This window comes from Falco punctatus (genome assembly GCF_963210335.1).
Source record: "Falco punctatus genome assembly, chromosome: 11".
In the NCBI taxonomy this organism is placed as follows: Eukaryota; Metazoa; Chordata; class Aves; order Falconiformes; family Falconidae; genus Falco; species Falco punctatus.
In genome coordinates, this window is record NC_137591.1 from 15,704,805 (window position 1) to 15,728,137 (window position 23,333).

The 23,333-nt window shown below is 37.9% G+C and overlaps 1 long non-coding RNA gene across 3 annotated transcripts in view; it reads right to left on the reverse strand.

The window, feature by feature from the left end:
• The window catches only part of LOC308071369, a 300,702-nt gene that overhangs the window by 15,408 nt on the left and 261,961 nt on the right, over nucleotides 1-23,333 (reverse strand). For all 3 annotated transcript variants that reach the window (XR_013931118.1, XR_013931119.1, XR_013931120.1), the window contains exon 2: nucleotides 7,598-7,645. This is a non-coding gene — a long non-coding RNA (uncharacterized lncRNA). The remainder of the gene's footprint in view (nucleotides 1-7,597; nucleotides 7,646-23,333) is intronic.

A 23,333-nucleotide genomic window follows, 5' to 3' on the forward strand; every position in this document is an offset into this window, starting at 1 on the left:
CAATGACTGCTGTAGAAGAATCTTTTCAGTACATGTAAACCATCATTATAAATGCTGTTTAAAAGCCTGAGTCCAGCCTGGTGAAAGGAATAACTTTTTAAGTCAGCATGGATATACCAGCCAAAATACCCACCCAAATGAAAATACCCTAACGTAGGAACATTTAGCATTTCATCCTAATTTCCAACTCACAAACGCAGCCACCTATCTCAAATGTTACTTTACTAGTGAACAGATTTATCTGTTCTGGTTATGTCAGATGACTGTTATGTCATACAAAAATATTCCTTGAAAAGATGGATGAGTTTTCCCCTTTGTAAGAAGGATTGTCCATGGTTCAAAATACTTTTAAGTTAGGCTTGGGCTGGTGATAACAGTGACTGTATGTCAATGGGTGAGAGTGGAAAAGTCCCCATACAGTGGTAGATGATTGTATGTGAAAGTGCTGAATACACTGACACAGTATCACTCTATCAGACTTTGTAAATGAAGGGCAAATTAAATTAGGCTAAATATATGGTTATTTAACAACACTCAACCAAACATTTCTTTGCTGGATAGCAAATAAGGCTTGTATTTAACCAAAGATTAGTGCATTCCAATTTTAATACCAATGCAGTTTGTTTTTATAGGAGGATCTAAACAGCACTTTATGTTGACATTTCTATTGCGTATTTAATGATCACATATCAAATATGCATGGCAAATAAATACTGTGTTCCACGTAAACCTCTCTTGCACACTCTCTATCTTTCTGCTTCAAAATATATTTGTTCTCATAACAATGCATATCACTACAATGTAACTAAATCTTATTTCAATTTTTTCCAGACAAGAAACAGAAACCTAGATCATTGTAAGTACTGCTGAACAGCTGTTTTAAAATGCAGCCCTGAACTGTACCTCTGCCTCCCTCTAAGCAGTCAGTCTGCTGAGAAAGTATCCTTCTGACAGAACACATTAAGACTGTCCAAAACTCCTTAATCTACTGCCCACACAGAACAGTGCTGTAGCATTTCACATGATGCAACCAACGAAAATCAGACCTGGCAGAAGATCCTAACTATGTTCTTCAGCCTGCATAGCTAAATGTTTCTTTGTGCTCAGCTAGAGCAGAGGAAAACCTCATTTGATAGCATCTTGTTAGTTCTAGGTACAGAAGGATCTATTTCCAGCACAGTGTTCAATTTTTCTGGATAAAAGTTTCATCATTCACATCCCAATGGAACCTAGCTGAAGTTTACTTCATTGGAAATTCTAGGGGACATGTAAAAATATCTGGCAGACATTTACTATGTAGAAGTCTAAAATGTCTCTTTGAAGAACTGTTTAAACACATATTGTGAATTATACTATATAAAGAATAAAGTAGCATATATTTCTATTGCACATATATTTTGGCTACTTGAAAATAAGTCTAAGGCTACGAGAATTGTTCCAATTTTAATTTTAATTGATGTAATCTAATCTATCAATTTATTATTTGGGTGTCACGCTTAGCTTGAACAGAGAGCAGTCAACTCCTTTTCCTGTCCAAATACAATAACATAAAGGTAATAATTAGTTGTTTTTTTTTCTTTTTTGATTCAGAGAGGCTTTTGAAACAATATTGCAGTTTTCTTAAAGGAAAAACAAACATTGCATTTGTTTGGTAACTTCAAGTCCAGAAATAACAAACAACAGATTCCTTAGCTCAATAGTTTCTGAAACGAATGTTTATTTCTGCACACTTTCAGGTTCTGGTATTTTATAAAGGAGCTTTAATGCTAGTCTGCCTCATAATTCACTATGGGATGTCTTTATATACGACTGACAGTAATACAGCTCATTTTGGGTGATTAACTTAACCCCCAGTATTGCAAGTGCCTTGCTACATTAGCATCTTTCAAGAAATAGTTGCAATGTGAGAAAATTGCCTGTAGGATTATTTGCAACTAGGAACCTGTGAAATGTAAAATAAAATTGAAGACTATAAAGTAAGACATCAAAGCTACCTAAAATATTAATAGCCAGTACTCCAAAAAGTAATTTAGAAGAATTGCATGAGGGAGTGAAAATTACTAATTTAAAAACAGATAGCCTTGGCAAAATAAAGTCAGAAGTTTAGAACAAACAATAGATAATACAAATTCATTGTATACACAATATGAAAAGAATGCAAGCACCACTAGCAGCTTTTATAGCTGAAGAAGGCTGGGACAGAAATGCCTGACCAAGCAAGCAACTAGATCTGTACAAACAAAACAACAAAGTTGCATTATATTGAATTTAGGCTACTGGAGAGAAAGAAAAATAAGTACTATTTAATCCATCTAGTTTTCTGTTACATTTTCATTCTAATTGAGCACAGGCAGAATTTGTGGGCAGAAGGATTTTCTTTTTAATTGATGCATTTGGAGCTGAGAGTCATTGTCACGCTGTTCCAAATCATGTTTTCACCTGCCCTCTGTGGGGCAAACCATATTGGAAGTTTCAGTGGAGTTTCTGTGGGAGATTACAAGCTTCAAAGTTAACATTGTGAAACCTGTTTCCCTTTTGATATACACTTTTTCTTTTAATAAATTTCAGAACAAAGAAATAAACTCAGATGAATCATAAAGACACAGAAAACAGAAGAAAAAGTCTTCAGTCTTGAATCAGGCCCGAATTCTGCATGTCGCATGGCAGAGCTTCGAGTTGGTTTCATGTTTAATCTTCTTACCGAACCATCACCCCAGAGAAATTCTTATGTACTTACGCCGCGTACTGCTCAGAATGCTACCTCTGGGCCAAGAGGACGAGCACGAGCAAGCTCTGTGAGTCATGGAGGCTGCCTGCCATCTGGGGCTGCCCATCCTCCGCTCCTCCCTCTTTGCTTGGGATTGCACAAGCCAGATGATGACCTAAAGGCCTGTATGACATTCACAACACGTTCAGGACAACTCCAGGTTGCACCAGTTGAATGGAACGCCTGCAAGTGAAAGCAATGGGACTACTCTGTCCTTGTCTGCTCTTCACTTTGTGTGGGGTGACCCTACATCAAAGTCTAGGTAAGAAGCTGTGATTCACTGAGACCGGCATTTGACTTCTGAAAGTCTTTGTTGCCAGGGCTGTTCTGTGAAACCATGGCAATGTCTTAGGAGGTGCAGAGCTAAATCCTGCCCTTGAAATACCCACTGTGCAGACAGGAGGTGCATTTCTGAAGCTGCAACATGCACGGGGTCATTCCCTTATGCAACTGAAGAGTGCATGGGATCAGGTGGAACGAGCAGAGGCCAAGAATTTTTTCTCATATTTTTTCTGCTTTTTCTGAAATGGACAGTGCCCTAATGTAGAAGTCTCCCAGGATAAGGCATTAGTACATGTTCAACAGAAAACAACATAGTTTTTGTTGAAAGGGGGCTCACTAATGACTGAGAGGTCTTCTTTATTCTCTAATAACTGTTACCCTGCTATTTCCATAGACATTTACTGTCTACAGTACAAGATGATAAAAACTGAATTTTTTTGGGAAGTTCCAGTACTTAAAAATGTGAAGAATTGTACCAGCTACTTCTAAAACAAGAAAAGAGTTTCCTGTATTAAATACTCCAGAGTAAATTATGTAATATTTGATACTGATTTTTTTTGAACCTGTGATTAATTTATCTCAAGACCTTCTTTATAATCGTGCTCACTTATCATGGTATGGTGTAGATAAAAGGATTACAAAAAGAGGGTTAATACTACACTTCTAGCTTATATTTAAATGTCTGGGAAGGAAGCATTTTCAAACTGACCTATCCATCCAAGTAGCAGATGAAAAACAATGCCAGCAGCTATTTTCAAATTACTTACTCTAAATAGCGACTGGAATACAATGCCTTTAAAAGAAAGGTGCTTTTTGTTCTTCTTTGAGCTATAACACATAGAGCAATAAGGGAAAGGCACCTTACAGTGAATGATTCACCTTCCTATAATAACATGCAGAGCCTCTTCCTGTTGTGCCATACTTACAAGGTAAGAGAAATCGCCTTTGAAATGACTTAACTGAACTGTAGGGATTATTCTATGGATAACCTACTGCAAGGCTGCTGTGTCTTTTTTTCTTTTCTTCGATTTTCCACAAAGGGAATCTTCCTAAAGAACACTGAAGTTCTTTATATTGATAAATTTGTGATCCAATCTTGCCTGTATAGTTTCCTTGGACAACCAGTTACCAGGAATCATTCAGAACAGCATGAAGAAACTAAATCAGTGTGGGCTGGGGGGATTAGACCCATCTTCCACCCCTGTTGCACTGAAGGTGTTTTGACTCCAGTTACAGAAGTCATCATGAAATGGCAATGCTTTGTCTTCTGAACTGAACTTTAAGAACAAGGTCATTCTTCACTGTAAAAAAGCTTGCCTGAGCCAAACTTTATAGGTCTCACTTAATCGTTCCCTGCCTGTTTATATGTATAATGAAATATCTGACCAAAGGTGTTTTACTTGGTGAGAGCAAATGAGTGACCTTTGTAGAAGAATCTGTAATAACCACACTGTCCAGCAGACATTCTAACAAAAGAGTAGAAAAATAAAAATACTCAGAGATAATATTGTGGTTAAAAAGAACTAAATGACCACTTACTGATTTCTACTAATTTCACTGCTGTTTTCTGTATCCTATGTATGCTAGATTCTTTACTGAACGAATGCATGCACCAGGACTTCCATGTCAGAAGCCAGTGCTGACTTTTATGAGCAGTGTCTCATCCACTATGAAATGGAAAGGAACTGTGAAGTTAATCTTTTTTTTTTTTTTTTTTTTTTTTTTTTTAGCTTTACATTTACTACCGGAACTTTAGAGAGAGAACTATGCTTCTCCCAGCTGTGAAATACTATGCCTTGGCAATTTCCATTCTGTGGGGCCATGATCCTGAGGCCACACAGATACCAGGACTATCCTGAGCAAGCTTATGCAGTCCTTTCAGCAGCTCAGTATTTCTGAAATGCATCAGTATACTGATTCTTTTACCTTTTCTTGGGAGGGATGCTTTCTGTGAGGCTGACTGGGCGAGACTGCTCTCACCTGAGCTGATGGCTTGACAGTTGCAAGCACTTGGCACCCACATACCCACTGAAGGCAGTGGGAAAGATGAGTATTCTGAAAATCTAGGTCATCAGCTTTGATGATTCACATGCAATACTTGTACTGCTACATTACTTTTTCACCAGCTGGGGTAGCCGGCACAAAAAAGGCTTAAAACTTGGAAAGGTTTTGTTTTGTTTTGTTTTCTGAGTACTTCTATTCAGGACCATACAACCTTGTGACTGTAAGAAATATTTGTTACTGAAGTACATGACACTTCTATAAGAATTTGTAGTCACTTGACTCTTGTTCATGTGTGTTGATAACAGTACTATTTATTACAGAAGCCTAAAGTGTCTCTTTGAAAAGAAATTACCAAACATAATATTTCCCTTTGTACAAAAATATCCTGTAAAAAGATTATATTCATGAATAGCAACACTTTGCTTCAATTTGTATGTCTGCAATTTCTAAAGACGCTTTTAGATAGATCTCATTTCTATGAGGATTTGATAAGACAACTCTGAGGAAATAATAAACAGATTCTATTTATAATGGACTTGCTAACTAGCACTCAGAAAAGGCTTTTAATGCGTGAGGTCTTTTTCTTTGAATTGATCTTCACTGGGATAAAACTATTATCATAGTATCCTGTTCAATCTATGAGTATGCAGGGACTTGATTCTGTCTGAACTCAGATCTAAGGAGAAAAATTCAATGTTTCTTAGAACAGTAGGTGATGGCACTATAGTGATATTTCTATTTAAAAAAATATATTTAAAAACCCCAAGTTACTGTTTCTTCCATGTCAGGCTTCTTGGGGAGATCTCATAATGTTGCACCTACAATGTCAGACTGGCTTCTCATCTGGTAGTACTCACACCTAACTGGCACACTTACTTTTCTCAGATTTCACATTGTTCTTAACAAGGATTGTAGAATTTATATACTGAGACATGGTGAAAAGTTCAGGGGGGTGGTTTTCACAATTACGGGGAGCCCAGACTTCCACAAATCATAGCTTTACATGACTGAGCAAGCAAATTGGTGATTTGCCCTTACAAATGTTGAATATTTAATGAGCAGAGGCTCCAGGAGTAACAGGCAAGTTTCCAGTGCCCAGCTCATGATGACCAGTAGAAATGGACAGGCTTTTTATTCTGAAATGCAGTGCCCCTGAAAAGGAGAGCTGGTATGATAGTACAACTGGCCAGTCAACTCCGCTGTCCATTCCCGCTCAGCTCAACCATCAAAACTTTTGTTTGTGCATTTGAAGAACTGATTTATCTAATTCCTACAAGACAAAGACTATGAAAGGTTTGTCTTACTTCCCTGTTGCATGAACTTTGTCTGTATTGTAGAGACCAGTGTAACTAGTTTAGACCAACAATAAATCCATTCCTCTGCTCAAGGACCGTGAGGAGCTCTCTCTCATGTGCTTTTGAAGTCCTGGGGCAGGATAATGCCAGGTAGTTGGGGAGAAGAATCATCCTGGATTGCAGGGTCCTTTCCCACAGCAGGCAGCTGTGAGTAACTTTGAAAGTTTCAAGCGTTGAAGTACCCAGTGCATCAGAGGTTACTGCTTAAGTCTTCCTGCCCCACATATCTGTTACCGTCTGATCTCACTGTCTGCGACAAACTCAGGAAATAGCTCAAAAACAACTGACACAAACATATTCGGAACAGTTATCTCTAAAATGTTACAAAGGAATTGTAGTTCAGTGGTGTAAAGAGTAAAAAAATAACAGCTTGACTTTAAAAGCTGTTTTTTTACCACTGCAATTTGTTGAAGAAAATACAAAGTATAAAACACTTTACCATTATTTTAATGGATACATCATGTTCCCCAGCATCAGAATTACAAAGGTGTAATTTGTTGTATTTATAACCTCTATACTCATTTGCAGTGAAAATCTTACACATTTTCTTTAAAGAGATTTCACTTGGAATACTTACCTACCTTGCTATTTTGCTCTTATTTATTATTATTACATATTTTATTCTATTCTTTCTAAGAAAACAAATGGCAAAAGACTAACTCATTATACATGATCTCATAAAACTCTCACATATCTTGGAAAAAAATGGTTTATGCTAAGATTGGTACTGACAAGCACCTTTTTAATTGCTAGTAATGTATACACAAAGAATACGGTAGATATTACCACTGATACTGCTGCTGAGGCTATAGTAATCTTCTGTGTATCAGAAATCCCTGTCATCATTTTGCTCTCTAGAGGATATGGCTTGATTAGGGCAGTCCCATTGTTTCATCTGAAATCTTAGCAGATTAATACTTTCATCAGGGCATCAATTTGTCCCACTTTTCTTTTTGCTTCTCTTTGTGAGTGACGCAGCCAAAGGAATGCACCTCTTTAAACTGTCATTCAGTTTAACTCCTCCTCTGCAATTATACTGGCATGCATAATACATCATAACAAATTGGATTTTGCAAAGAAGCAACAACAGAAATTATATTTGCTTGTGGCATAAGACAGAAGCTGCTGTAATAGGGGAGGGAGGGGGTGAGCACCAAATAAAGAGATCTAATGAATTAAAGCCACTTACAGAAAACAGCAGTTGCCTTCTGTTTTCTCAAGGTTTCTTCTTCTTTAGCTTAAAAATCAATTGCAAAAGCAAAATGAAATAAAAAAGGAAATATTAAAACAAATCAAATAGCTTTACAATTAGCAAAGGTTTTATAAAATTGTACAGTGTTTGTTGTTTTAGCAGGAAGATTCTCTTCTGGCTTTAAGAGGTTAAAAATGACTTCCTTACTTCAAGGAAAGCTATTTGTTTGAATAAAAATTGTTAGACACACCATCAGGTGGAAAATCCTAAGTCATATAGGACAAATATCTTTACCAGATGTCCCGCCTGGAATAAGGAACTTTCCTTTCCTTTCCTTTGCTCCTCTCCCATTTACAAAATTCTGTGATGGTTTTCCAAGTCTCTCCAAATCCTGCAGACTCAGTGGCTGATTATCCTCCCCCATGCGTCTGATTGCCAGAGTTACTGAAGATAAGGGGCAACCCAGAATGTCCTTCAAGTAGCTGGCTAGAGCCAACAACATATCCCCAGTGTGCATGGGACTTCAAGACAGCAACTAGATCCATTGTCTGCTCCAGACAGACCCCTCAAAAAAGGCAAAATATGTATTTGGCAGAATATCAGCAAAAAGTCTTTTGGTTTATAAAAGAAATTAGATGAAGCAGGGGAATGTTTCCAGTGGAACACTGAAATCATTCTAATGTTTTAACTCTGAGATTGTCTTCAAAATATCCTTCAAAATTTAAAATCTGTTTTTCCCACACAATTTCTGCTAGCTTCAATTAATTTCAATCCTATGGCAGGTGCTCCATTTAATTTAAAAAAGAAAGGAAGCGGGGAATCAGCTTTGCTGGGACTAGGAAAAAATGTTTGTCCTTTGAAAAATGTAGTATTTTTGGCCTAATGTTCAGAAAACAAGAATTTGTAACTAAAATCTGAACATTTAATTTGGAATTAGAACTGCATTTACCATAAAACCTTCCTTATCCCTGGCATCTCCCATCTCCTATGAGGATGTGCTAAAAGTTCTTGATTCAAACTTCAATAACCTAAAAATATACTGGTATGCAACAAAAATGAAAGGAAAGGCCAGCAAATAAATAACTGGAAACACAGTAAGCAAAAGCACAAAAGGTAAGAACAGGAAAGAGTTATATCTTTATGAAATCCCAAGCTTTTTTTGCAGCTAGACTTTATAAATATTCCCTGGAATGTTTCACTTAGCTTGAGGATAGTAGCAGTGACATAGGTGGTGACTTTACATGTTGAGGCTGTAAGTGATGTATATATAAGAGGTATCAGTGATAAAGTGAAGTAAGGTCTGAATTTAGACAGCAGACACCTCAAAATGCTCACGATAGTTTTATGTAGCACATCTTTATACCTTATCTCCTCTAAAACTGTATCCAACTAACTTTTACCTTAATGATGGATGATAGCTCCAGGACCATTGTGAGGCCTCACAACATGGAAGCATTATAATATGAGTTATATGAAGAGTAGAAATTATCAGCAAGATGACAATTTCTAGACTGATCTTAAAATAACCAGGTACTTTCCTTCCTATAATTAAGCCAAGAACTTCTTTCTCAATTAGACTGGCAGAAATTCCTTCTCAATGGTAGTGGCACATGGATATACAGTTATTTCCAATAGCATTACTGTATGTCACAGGGGTAGAAATGAATTAAGAACTGGGAAACAGAAGAGCCTGATACAAACAGGCAGGTTTGGCTGCCAATTATTTTGGTTGCATTGGCAGACTGCTAGCTGAGATGCAACTACACCCAAAGTTGAGAAAAGTGGTATCTTTGTAGCACATACTGTCCTCATCTACTCTTCATATTGGGATAAGACATTTGGTTGCTTGCACAATTATTACCATATTAGCGACCATTTTCAAGTCTCCTTCAGCTACTGCTTTTCCCATGCTAACATTGCTGAAACAAACCACTTGGATTTCACAGTGGGTAAAATTAATATATTTTGAGAATGATTAAAGAGCACATTTCTGTAGTTTAGTATCTTCCTGTCACTTCCTAGTCTTTGTTGCAGTAAAACTGAGTTTTCTATAATAATCTTTGGCTTAAACATTTATTTTAAAACTAATTATGTGACTGTATTGTTACACAGATAATTGCGGGAGTTGTCAATTAAATTCTCATTTATGTTCAAGCATGAGTCTTTTCTTAGTTCCTTATGCACATGAATAAAAGAAGTCTGCTTCTTGTAAACTGCAGTTTGCTTGATATATGCAGTTTTTATAGTTTATCAGATATTATTATGCTGAAGACTTCCATTCATTTCATTTTTTTTTTCTACAATGCAGTGCTGCATAAAAATGCACTCTATATTCAGTTTTTTCAGACCATATTTTAACCTTCATTTTTTAAACTTTAAAAAATAATAATGAAAAACTCCCAATGGATTATGTCCAAAGATCAAAATCATGTCTGTATCTGGGTGAGACTTTTTTTAATAATTTTTCCCTTCTATTGAAGCTAGAGAGCATATTTCATGTCACTATTCCTTCTTAACAATAATTTAACTTTTAAGAGTAGGGCAAGTAGACTACTTTCATGTTAACAGGTAATGTTGTCCACTATGTAATAGGGAATTTCCCATAGAAAGAAATGTGCTGAGGTTTATCTAGCTTTTTATGATTTTCATGCTAATCAATGTGCAAAAAATATAGGATCACAGGTAATGATGCCAGTTAAGACCATTTTTGTTAGGTTTTTAACATTCCTTTGCATTATTCGTGAACCCAAACAGTACGATTCTATGCAGTTCAGAAAATAAAAAGATCAGTCTTTTCGTCCAAATTGAACAGGAAGTTGACTAGAAGCAATAGATGGTGAAAAATAAATTGCATTTAGAAAATGCCATCAATTTAATAATTGCATTTAGAAAATGCCATCAATTTAATAATTTAGAGTATAATTAACAATACAAGAAATGTAAGTAATTCTTTTTATGAGGTTTAGCCTACTGTGCCATTCTAAATACAAAGAGGATCTGCTGCTGAAATCAAAGGAAGTTTTGCAGTTCATTGCAATGAATCCTAAGACTTGCACATCAGATTTTGTAACAATAATACACATGTTGATCTGGAGTAGTGGATACATAGGCTTTGCCTGAAAATTAAAGGCTGGAAAAGAAAGGATATACTGCCTTGGCAGCCTAATTCAGAGGCTATGTTATCCTGCCCAGAGGTTAAGTGCCCTCAGACTGCGAAAAAAGCTTTAGATATTTTCTTATAAAATGCAACATATGATACATATATTTAATGGTCTGTGCAGCTGGTGAAGAGTTAGTCTCAGAGGGCTGGGAGGTTCCGTAACTTCCTTAACTTTCAAATACCTAATGGACATCCCCAGTGAAACTAGAAATCTTGTAAGTCCAGGCTTTTAAAAAATACCCAGTACTGCCTACTTCTATCCAGATGAGATGTGCCAGGACAGCAGCTTATATAATTAGATCCAAGGTAGATTCTCATTTGCTAAACCTACAAGATACCCTTGAAATTCTTCAATACCAGATGCTGTTATTCAGGCATTATTGATTATAATAAAGATTTGTTTTGAAACACACAACTCAATAATGTCAAGGACTTGAGTCACACTTATTACTTTGTTACACTTAAAGACGACATCCACTGAAAAGCCTTCCCAGACCCCACGGGCTGCTCTGCCCAGAGCTGCTGAGCAATAGTATACCGTCAGTCCTGGCATTTCATCACATTCATCACATCCTGCATCGTAACACTTCCGAATTCAGCCTCTATCTTTCTTAGCTTAAGAAAACCAGAAACAATCCCAACCCTAGGACATTCCTGGCTGAAGTAAGCAATGCATTGCTATAACAAGGACTATCATAATAGTCTAGCTATGAAGAATTCAAGCAGTGCAACGGTAGTGGGGCTGATGGGCCAAAGAGGCTAAGGAACCATATTGCACATCAGGGAGTGGCAGAGCTGTGAGTGGATGGTTACAGGACAGAAATCCCTTTGATTTCTGGTATAAGAGTTCATGCCAGTCAGCAATATAAACTGAGACTGTTTTCTCTCTTCTTCAGAAATGCCATCATTTCCCAGGCCTCACTGATAAGCCTACCCTGCATATCCAATTCATTTCAACTAGAGTGTAGTGGTAATCCATGTATACTTTAAAAGGCTCACAAACGAGACAGACAAAGTTTAAGTATAAAAAAAGGATTTCAAATATTCTAGACCTGAAACAACCTAGAGTAAAACTGGACCATGAAACTGAAACTGCTTAGAAATAGTGATGGATCTTTAATTGTAACAAGTTGACGATATTCCTCCCTATTGTACAAATGCATTAAACAGTTTCTTAGATGTCTTGGTATCTTTTGAAAGAGGAGACAAGAGTACATGGATTTCAGACCTTCTCAAACAGTAATAATGAGAAGTTTTACTTCATTTGTGGCATCTCACAAGAATCAGTTCTCTCCAGTCCTCCTCTGTATTATTCTCAATCACCAACGTGAATTTGTCAGATTATCTAGATTTATGTGTCAATAAATGTCAACGATGATATTCAGCTCTTCCTATGCTTTACCACATCTCCAGTATACAAAGTGCTTAGGTAAGATCATCAGTTTATAAAAACATTTGGCTGCATTTGAATCTAAAAAAGACAGAGTGCTGAGGGGCAGTGGAAGGCATTACAAAGAATATGAAGGAAGGCACATTCTTCTCTGATTGAAAATTTTGGCCTCAAATTAGGCAGTTCAATATGTAGCTTCAGAGTTTTAGGATTCCTTGATACAGCTAAGTTACACAGCACTATCCATAAGCAGCAGTTTCTATTACCACTGATTGCTACAAGGCTCCATCCCATCTTGGCAGATGAAGCCCAGCCTTTGGTTATTTACATGTGTCACCTCTCAGCTGGATTACAGCCATGTAGTTCCTGGGCATGAAGCCATCACACCTTAGGAAACTCCAATTAGTATAACATGCTGTAATACATGAGCTGCCCTGAGCAAATCTATTGTCTCTTACAGTGACTTCTTACTGACTCTTAAATCAAGGGAAATTATCCGCTACTACTTTTAAGATAAGCAATAGCCTGGGCCCAATATTTTTAGAAGATTAAATAAAATTCTGGAATACACAACCTTAAAATATAGCTTCAGGCTCTCAGTAACTTAATGCCTAGAAAGGCAGTTACAAGTTGTCTACCTAGAAGACAGAACATCCCCAACAATGGAAGACAGAAATTAATTCCATGTGCATTTCTGTGATCTTACAATCTTTATGAAATACATAGTTATTAAAAAAAAAAGAAGACAAAAAAAAGAAGAGGAAAAAAGAAGAGGAAGAAAAGAAAAGAAAAGAAAAGAAAAGAAAAGAAAAGAAAAGGAAAAAAGAGAAAAAAATGAAAAAAAAAAGAAAAATAAAAGAATCAACACCAAAATTAATGTCAAAATCATAGCCTCCACTACACATACTTTCTTGCCTCTAGAGAAAATATTTTGGAAATAAAAAAAATGTAAAAAGGAAATAAAATAATAAAAATTAAATAGATGTTTACTAATAATATACTGAAAGGCACTTGCAAAAGATTGAGTACAGCACAATGCCTGTATAGAACTGAGAGCACAGACTACCTGACTGTGTAGTCATGTTTCTAGTCATACAGTCATTTTTCTTCCTGCATATATCAAATCTATGGGTTAAAAGGGACATTATTCCTCAAATGAGAAAATTCCGCACAAAAGAGAAGGTGCTAGTGTAGTGACAAAAGCTTCATTACTATCTATTGAATGTCCACTGCCACCTTTCTGAGAAGAGCCCAGTTCCTGGTAGACAGATGCCTGCCTCCAAACCAACCCCACTGCTGAAAATCTCCGACCACAGGCCATGGGACACAGCACCTCTGTTTTCTCTCCTCTGGTGATTTTCCCTCCTAGTGCTGTGAGCAAGTTAGTGCTGGTGCTGGAGCAGAGGCTGCCCCGTCACTGCCTGTGCTGCACCTGTTCCGCAGGGAGCACAGGGCTGCAGTCTCCAGGGTTACCAGCCGGCACCTTTCAAAACCACTAAATTAACTCTGACAGAAAGAGATTCCTACTGCAACAGCGATGCATGAGGAAATGATGCCAACTCTATGAATGATGAGCGTTCTGCTTGCCACGTTGAAATTGTTTGTCCTGTTGTGCATATCCATAAATTAAGCAGCTGTTATTTTTTTTTCCCAATTAAACACAGTCCTTACAATGCATAATAGGTCATTCAGATGTGTGTCTAATCTGTCTATCCCCACTAAACAAAAGACTGGATTCAGGCTTATAACAAGGAGTCAGTTGTAGCACAATCATTTAAAAAAAAAAAAAAAAAAAGAGGGGAAAAAAAAATCAACTGTGGAGTTGAGTTCTAAAAGGATTAACATTGGGAAAATCTCCAGACCAATAAAAGAAACAAGAACAAGTGTGTCCATAGTCTAACTTGATGGCAAATCTCCCTCCCAATCCTGTCTGCTATTTCAGAAGATAAGAAAAGCTTATGTGTAATTAAAAATAACCATGTATTTGCACTTGCTAAACTGACCTCCAGACCACACACTTTTCCAATAAAAGCCATACAAAATGCTTTATTATTTTGTCATCTTAGTATTCAGCTGGTATGCACATTCCTGTGAACAGGTGAAGCTTGTGTCACAGGTCATTAATCAGATATCCTCCCCGTCACGTACAAGAAAGCATGGCAGTGGATCAGTGATCCTTAAATCTTTTCGAAGTCACTGAACAGCAAGACTTCAACTTTTCCTAGAATCTGAATTTCATTACAAACGAACCACTCTCCTGCCACTGAAAGGCTGCATTAGATAACTTAAAAGGAAACACTGGAATTCCACATTGTGTGCAGAGTAGCCTGTCCTTTGAACATATCTCTTCCCCTCACTCCACTCCCCTACTTCTGTGCTGATGAAAAAGCACATCTAACCTTTACAACCTTGAAAGTTGCCTACAGTAATAATGTTTTCTTAGAGCATACGAAATGTGATTTTCTGGAGGTTCTTATTCAATAATTTGCGATTGGTGATATCTTGGAGCAAAGAGCTCAACAGGTAAGTATGAACGCAACATGTGTCAACAGAGCGATGCCTCCAAACTGGATCCTCCAGTTCAGCTGACCTGGGGTCACTAAAGGCTGCAAGTAGGGAACGAAGAGAGGTTTGGGGATAGAGGATAGGCTTGGGTTGCTTACTTTAGTCTCATCCTAGGAAGACAGTCACTTAAGAGCTTAAAAGCAGCTTAGCCTCAGCTGTACCTCTTTATCACACAGCGCCACTTTGGGAGGGTGACACAAGAGTTATAGGACAAGGAACATTTCCAATCTTCATTTCTCTTTGCAGTCAAGGTGAACTGACTGAACTTATCCAATACCTGTATTATTTAATATCCTGTTTGGCTTGGAAACCGTTCATGCCATTGCTATGTAATAGCCAACTCTCCAGGGCACTGCCAGCTCTCTCTCACTGCCAGAGTGGAGAAGGGCTCATGAGATCACACCAGTTCCGGCAGGATACAGCCAAAAGCATGAGGAAGTCTGGGTAGGTCTCAGATTTCATGGATGATCTTGGTGTAGTAGTTATGTAGCACTTCTTAATGGATGAATTCCCACTCATAGGATTTCATACCTCCCCAGGAGTATCCAGTTTGCTAAAAATGTCTAGGAGCTCCCACAAGCTGAAAAGGAACTGGAAAAAAAAATCATTAACTAAAATTGAAAAGACCAGTTTGGTGGTATTTTCACCCAAGCTTGCTGTCATTGCTGGTTTTACAGAAGCAGACCTTTCAATTTGCCAGAAAACATTGTCTCCTGCTGGCAAGAAATGGGACTTTTTCTAAAGAAAAGGAAGGGAAAAGAAAAACTAAGACATTTTCTTAGAGATTTTTTACTGAAACTGTTGGCATCCCTAGTAGAATAAATCAATGCTGGTAAAGCTGCAGACTGTTAGATGACATTTTTCTCCAGTGATAGTGTTCTACTATGTCTCCTGGTACGATTATCTTTTCTTTGGCTTTGGAACAGTAGAGAAAAGAGTGAAGAAAGGATTCTGATCAGAACAAATATAGGACAAAGGCAACTGAATTAAGACCTTCTATATGCATCTCTTCTTCCCCAAATCTTCATTGTCTGCTTAGACTGCAAGGATGTAAAATGGGGATAGCTTCCTGCTGGAGCTGCTTCAGGGCCCTGGTAGGTCTGGGCACCACACCAACAGCCACTTACTCTCACCACTCATCCTCTTCCACTCTGATAATCACAGCAGCAGGTTGATTATTGGGTTGTAAAATACAAGGGATTTAGTGCTGACTGCAGCACCGAGTGCCTCCTCAAATTCCTCATTGCAGATAATTTTCATAAAATTTGTCAAGGGTCTTGTCTGAATTGTATTTTCACATAGTTAATCCTCTGTCTGTACAGCAATCTGGCCCTGTGCTGCTTGCACTGCAAAACACGCTGGTGGCTGACCTGTGTACCCCCTGCACATTCATCAGGATGCAGCCGCCCAGCCACCCACTTAGCAGGTCCTGCCAAATACTGCTATAGACACATGTGGACTGACCACAAAGAAAAGTAAAGACAGTGAGGAAATGAAAAAAAATCTAGGGGAGGTAATATGAGATTACTGCTGACAGACTTCCCCTAAGTACACCCTGCAATGTGCAGGAATATTCTGTGGAAAGGAATAAGAGATATCTCTGACTTCAGGCCCTGAACTTTGACAGGGTTCGCAGAAAAGTTCACTGGGAGCCTAGCTTAGCAGTTTATGATAAGAATGAGTTAATAACATGGAGAATGAACTCAACCGGTGCCCAATAGTAGTAAGTAGAGCAAGTTCTGACTAAGGGAAAATAAGAGTATTAAAACACAAGTTATCTGGTTGACCTTAATACCAGAGAGAGAAATAGTTGGAATTTTCCCCATGCATTTTCTGGTCCAGCCTGTTCATTTGGTGTATTTCTGTTTTCCTTTCTTTCTTTTTAATTATGGATGGTGCTCCTGTTTGCACCTTTGATCCCACTTGTAACCATATTCAAGGTATTTATTCCCTGCAGCTAAAAAAAGCAATTTTTTTTCCTTTTTTTTCTTCCTCCAGTGCCTCACTACTTACAGGGTTGAAAAGAACCACAAATAGCTGCCTAGCAATAGGGACAGAACAAGGGAAAGATAGTACAGGAATGCATTGTGTTTTATCTCGACAGAAAACAATACTCTTGTTAGGTCATGTTTCCATTCTGAAAATTAAGTACAGTGGCAAAAAATTAAAGTATTTTGTAAAGGAAACAAAGGTTATATTATTCAAAAAGGAAAGGAAGTGGTACAAAAATACCTCTGAAGGAGACAAGAAACAAAATGTCAAGTACTTCAATATTTATTTTTGGAAGCTCCATCATTTTGTTTTTAATTAATATCTAGTAACTCCTCTCTAACAAACAATGCTTTCTTCCATACTCCCCTTCAAACACAGGCCATTTCCATTATGCATTCATTTCCCTAAGTATTTTTAACAGACATTTTTCCTAGTAGGATGAATGATTTGTGGGGGAAAAGAAGAAACACAGAAAAAAAAGAAAAGATCTTGCTGTGCAGCTGAACTGAGAAACAGGACTTTGTTCACTCTCACTAATGGATCAACTGACAGTCAAAAATAGAGGTGTTCCTTTCATCTGAAGGACAGCAGTTTAGTTAGCAGGATTCAATGAAGTTTTCAGGTGAATTCAACTAAAGTTAATTGAAGCCTGTTATTTAACAAATTATATAAAGATCTGTTAAATTTCTTGGCTAAGAGCTGTGAGAAATGTAGAAATGCAAACATGGCTCAAAAGGTAAGAGAAATGTGTAAATATAGACCTTTGAACACAGAGTATTTTTGTTTCTGGAGCAATGTTAAGATGCCTGATGACCCAAATTCAACAGCAATGCAGCGTATAGTCTTTTATACAGTAACATGGCCAGCTCTGGCTATTATTCCTTACGCTTTTTTCTTTAGATACATTTTTAAATAGTCTCCATAAACTGCAAAGTAATATTGGTAGTGCAAGCTTTTGCCAAGTGGTTTTGCAATGGTACTTTAAAATAATTTCTTTTCTGTGTTCACATCATTGCCTTGTGTTCATAGGAAATAGTGGCTGAAGAAGACACCATCATGCTCACATTTATTCCTCTTGCCTGATAGTAACAAATGTTTCTTAGTCGACTTTTTGCACTGAAAATTATTACTTTGTCACTAATGATCTCCTTTACCATATTTCCAATATTTTGCTACTTATTCGCAAGCCCACTCTCATTTCTGAACTAAAAGCTTATTACCATATAATTACTTCTGATAAAAATAAGATTATCATTTTACTTAAAATGAAGTATATGCGAAGTAATTCTATTAGCTTTAAGGGGTGACACTCCAAATTTAAAGCATAACCACACTTAAACTCCAGTAGTGTTTAATTCTCAAGGTAGTAGTATCTAAGCTGAGAACTAAACAGAGGAGAAAAGAAAAAAAAAAAATCGTTGGTTTTCATTTTCTTAAATTCAGACTGTTTCATTATGGCAGTGTGGCACTGACAAAATATTGTAAGGAATAAATTCTTTATAAGCACTTTCTATTTAAAATTCTGTATTTTTTTCTTCAGATAGCAGCTACTGAAAATAACAACCCCGTATTGTAATACTGAGTAGTGAACAATCACCATCACCCCCAGGCATTCTCTATGTAATGTAGTAGGAGCCTGTGTTTAAACAGATTCTGAACGTCTGACACACACACACTATACGATAATCATCTGTCATGATGGTACTATCCTAGGGCCAAAGACTCTGAACTGCTTACCTTAACCCGCAAGGTACGATTTTTGAAGATCAGAGTTGAAATACAGTACCAGTGGGGAAAAGTAAAGGTATGTTACCCTAGGAATTCATTACTGGGTTATTCAATGATGTCCTCTTCACAAACACTAAAAATTCCTTAAAAATACATAGAGGCCACAAGAACAGAAAAGCAATAGTTTTCACTCCCCAGGTAGGGAAGGCTGAAGGCTTGCAACTTTTGGCAACAGGCACAAAGCTCTTTCTTTACCTGCAGACCTGAAATTGCAAAATTGGCTCAGTTCCCTGGTAGCAGACTCAGGGCAGAAATGTTTTTGGGGTAACACCACCAACAGGGTGCAGCAAGTGACAGTAGTGGGAGACCTCCTCCTGCAGGGAAAGTGGCACTGATCTGCCACCGGACTCACCAGGCAGGTAGGTTTGTTGCTCACTGTGGGCACCACGAGGCCATTTCAGCAGTGAGGCAGGGACCCAAGAGGTTGTGTAGTCCCTCCCTTGGAGGTTTCCAAGGACCAGCTGAACAATGCCCTGAGCAGTCTTGTCTGACCTCCAGCTGGCCCTGCTTTGAGCTGGCAGATGGACTAGAGACCTCATGAGGTCCCTTACAATCTGAATTGTTCTGTGATTCCATCAAGCCAGGAGAACATATTGCTCAAATTACAGGCAAACTGTGCAATTGCATCTTTCCTCAGCTACAGTGGCATTAGATCATGTGGAAAAAAAATAATGGAACAAATTTATGCCAGCCATCAAGGGCAACTAGCTGGCAACAGAAATTTGTACAAAAGAGAGGGAGATGTAGAGCAGTTCCTCCTAAAAGTATATCATTACAATGTCTTTGCTTTGTAGCTTCAGGCCAGGCCAGTTCAGGTGCTGCATGAGAGTTTGTGCTTTAAAATACAGCTGGCATACACATCAGCAACAAAATTCACCCTAGCTTCAGTAAAAGTCCCCTTACATTATTAAAGTCAGAATGAAAAGCAAGGGCAACTCTTTATCGCTGTGGCAGTACGTTGCAACTGTGATACACAAAAGCAGCAACAGAGAGAGCAGCAAGTGTGATGGCAGGTTCTGCAGTCCTCCAACCAGCGACAGTAGTCACTGATGTTGTTATCCCTCTCATAATATTCCAATTTAACATATTCTCATTTCATTTATCCCCATTCACAAAACCCTTGGTTTACTCAAATACTTTGTCTCTGAACATCTTTTCAAGGGAGGAGTGTAGAAACCACCTGAAGACTTTCCAGACTCAGCTTTGAAACCTGGTTCAGGTTCTTAGCCAGGAAGCCACCAGTGCCAATGGTCTCTGTGGAAAAAAAACCCACAACAAGACGACAGGAAAAGGGTGGGGTTGTCATGGCCAGCCCAGCACGCTATGTCCCTTTTCCCTGCACCCTCAGGAGAAGGCTAGCTATGCGGTGAACTTTAGTGGATGGCCATGCCCTCGAGTCCCAGGTACAGGGAGCAGCAAACAGAGGCAATTGCAGGCACCTGATGTCGGCGTCAAGCCATTGCTCTGATTCTCTGTCCTGCCCTTTAATGACCTGCCATAAAGTGCTAAGGGGGTCTAAAACGTTTCCAAATCAGAGGTAGTATTTTATAAGCCCTTTCCCCTTTGCTCTGCACTGGCATAAAGAACCCGTGTTATGCCCTTTAGAAGCAGTACCAGTGATTTAAATGACCCCTTTTGGGGATGAACCCACTTAATCTCACTCTGACAACCTGCTGTGAAATCTGTACGGCCCAGTTTCCCCATTGGTGACCAAACAATATTTTAGACAAACTGCTTCGATGGTCAGACTGTTAAAGAGGCAGACTAAACAACAATTACTCATTTTTGTTAAGGAGCTACCTTCCCTTCCCATGGAAAGACCCTGCAAGCAAATCAATACTAGCTGTACAGAACACTTTATTGCAAGAGTACAGCCAAAGAAGATAACTGTAGCACACACCATTTGAAAACGACTAATGTGAACCTCTCTCCATAAATAAATACAACAAACCACCTGGTTTTAGTTAGAGATGTTTAACTTGTAAGATCTCAATTTTATAATCAAGGCAAACAAGTCCCATGAGCACAACCCAAAATGTAAACACCCATTTTTGGTGATTCTGACTGAAGAATGCTCTACCACAAGCTATTAAAAAAAAAATAAAATTGATATGATAAGAAAAAGCACCAGTAATTAATTTACATTGTTCAACCATTGGTATAACTGATGAAACATCGATAATCTTTATTTACCAATAACTACAAATGCTAAAGAGAAATTCCAGCTGAACACAGATGCATGCATCTTGTTTATTCACTTTATGCACGGCTGAATACTACCATCAGTAACTTATTCCAGACTTTCTAGTCTCTGCTGTATCACAAAGCCACTGTGGTCTCTCACCACCATTCTATGGTACAGTCAAATTGATCAAACTGACAATGTGAGATTTCTCACATGGAAATCTGCCTACATACAAAATCAGCCTGGACAGATACTTTCACAAGCAAGCCCCCTGCTCAATGTGACTCAAGCTTGGTCACTGTTGCATTTACTACCAAGGAGTACCTAGCTGGTATTGCCAAGAGGGATCTTAGCAAAAGGTCAGCACTGAAATTATTTTATTTTTTCTCCATTCTTAGCCACAGGTTCCATGGATGACTTCAGGGTATTCCCACAATGTATAGATTTACAAAATCTAGCACAGACAAGGTCCTGATCCATGGCTAAACCCCAAGCATTTAAGTAATACATAAATATAATATGCTTTCCACCTCACTTTTTGGGAAACTTTATTTCTAAACTAGGGATAGCAACTCTTTCTGACCTCAAAGGAAAGCTGCAGTACTGCACTAGTATCTTTAGAGGCTTTTGCAGTGTGCATCAAGCAGAAAACCTATATATAAGCAAGCAGGTCATATATCTGTACTTGAGTATAAGAAGCTGCTGGTCACATTATACTCCTAATGAAAAAATGTCAATGTCAGAACACCCAATAGGACAATTTTCACCCTTGCTGGTAGTCAAGGAAGAATTTACAAGGACTAAATGTACATAAAGACTGGCTTTTCAGTTTGTAAAAATTCCACCAGTTACGGCCATGACGGTGATGACTCCTTCTTTGGTAAAGGGCCTTAGCCTCACATGTTTTCATTATAGCACCTGTGCCAACTAAAAATGAATTTAATTTTAATGTGTAAAAACTTTAGACTTTTTTAAAGCTATGAGCTGTGGAAAACATTGAAGATTGGACCAGATTTCATATAATTTATATTTAGCTAGTTAGGTATCTATTTACTGATTTAATGTGTGTGTTTACAAAAAATACAAAAATGTTATACAAAAACTATATAGTAACAGATGCTTTATACAGATTAAACATTATTTTTAAACGTCTCTGAAGTCTGTGCCTCATATTAATACAATGGATTGTCAGAATCTTCCATTGTTCCACTTCAAAGCATGCAATTATATTACCTTAATTGGAAGCACTGATGTGTTTTCACCAAGGATGTTTATTTGTATTCTGACTACTGAGATATAAATAAGGGACCATTTGCTATGTTTAGTTTTCTACTTACATGAAATTTTGTTCCTTCCATTTTATCTTTACAAACTGTAATAGTGGGTTCATTTGCAATGCAGGACCTATGAAATTAAAATAGTATAATCTAAACATTTTTTTCTTATTCGGATCTCAGATCGATTCTGTATTGTCAAGGAACTTGTTAACTGCAGAGCACAATAGTGAGAAGTGCCACAACATTTTGACTTGTGAATTGCAGCAGAATCCAATGGGTTAGGAATTCATACACTAAAGCATTGGCATTCATTATTTCAAAGGACACTTGTGAATTTTACAGAATTGTAGAATCATAGAATCATTTAGGTTGGAAAAGACCTTTAGGATCATCAAGTCAAACCATTAACCCTGGACTGCAAAGTCTGTCACTAAACCATGTCCCTGAGCACCGCATTTATGTGTTTTTTAAACATCTCCAGGAATAGAGGTTCTACCATCTCCCTGGGCAGCCTGTTCCAGCATGTTCCAATGTTTGATCACCCCTTCCATGAAGAATTTTTTCCTACTATCCAATCTAAACATCCCCTGGCACAACTTGAGGCTATTTCCTCTTGTCTTATCACCTGTTACCTGGGAGAAGAAACCTACACTACCCCCCCACCACCCCACCCCCCTTGCCTACAACCTCCTTTCAGGTAGTTGTAAAGAGGAATAGCATCACCCCTGAGTCTCCTTTCTCCAGATTAAACAACCCCGGTTCCCTCAGCCGCTCCTCGTAAACTATGCATTTATGTGTCATTTGTTATCAGTACAGTCAACATGGATACCCAGAGCTTTTTATAGCTTCAGCATTAGTGAAAATACAGTGTATCTGAGATGTTCTGAACTATTGGGATGAAAACGTAATCCTTCTTTCAGGATTTTTCACTTAGCATTCTTACCTCATCATATAATATCTGTATCAAATTATGCTAATCCTTTTTTAATCCCACAATAAAAATACATTACTTTGCCTTGCACTTTGTTTACTGTAATACAGTTCTGGTTATCCCAATACATACAGAAGTCTGTACATGGCTTGACAGTACACCGACACCTGTGGTCAATGGCTATGAGAACTGTGTGTGTTCATTAGAGAAACAGTCCTACAAGTCACTCAGTAAAACATGCCATCTAAGACAGTTTTTTCTCAGATGATTTGCTATTAACTGAAACCAATATCGTTTAAAAAAACCTCAAGATTACTCATCAGGTCATAGCATTCTAGATTTATCATCTAGTTGAGGTTTTATTCCACAAAGGGGTATGTCTTTGGGTTTTGCTTTGACTCATCTAATGTGCAATACATGTGTTACTGAGGGTTTAGATTTGCTT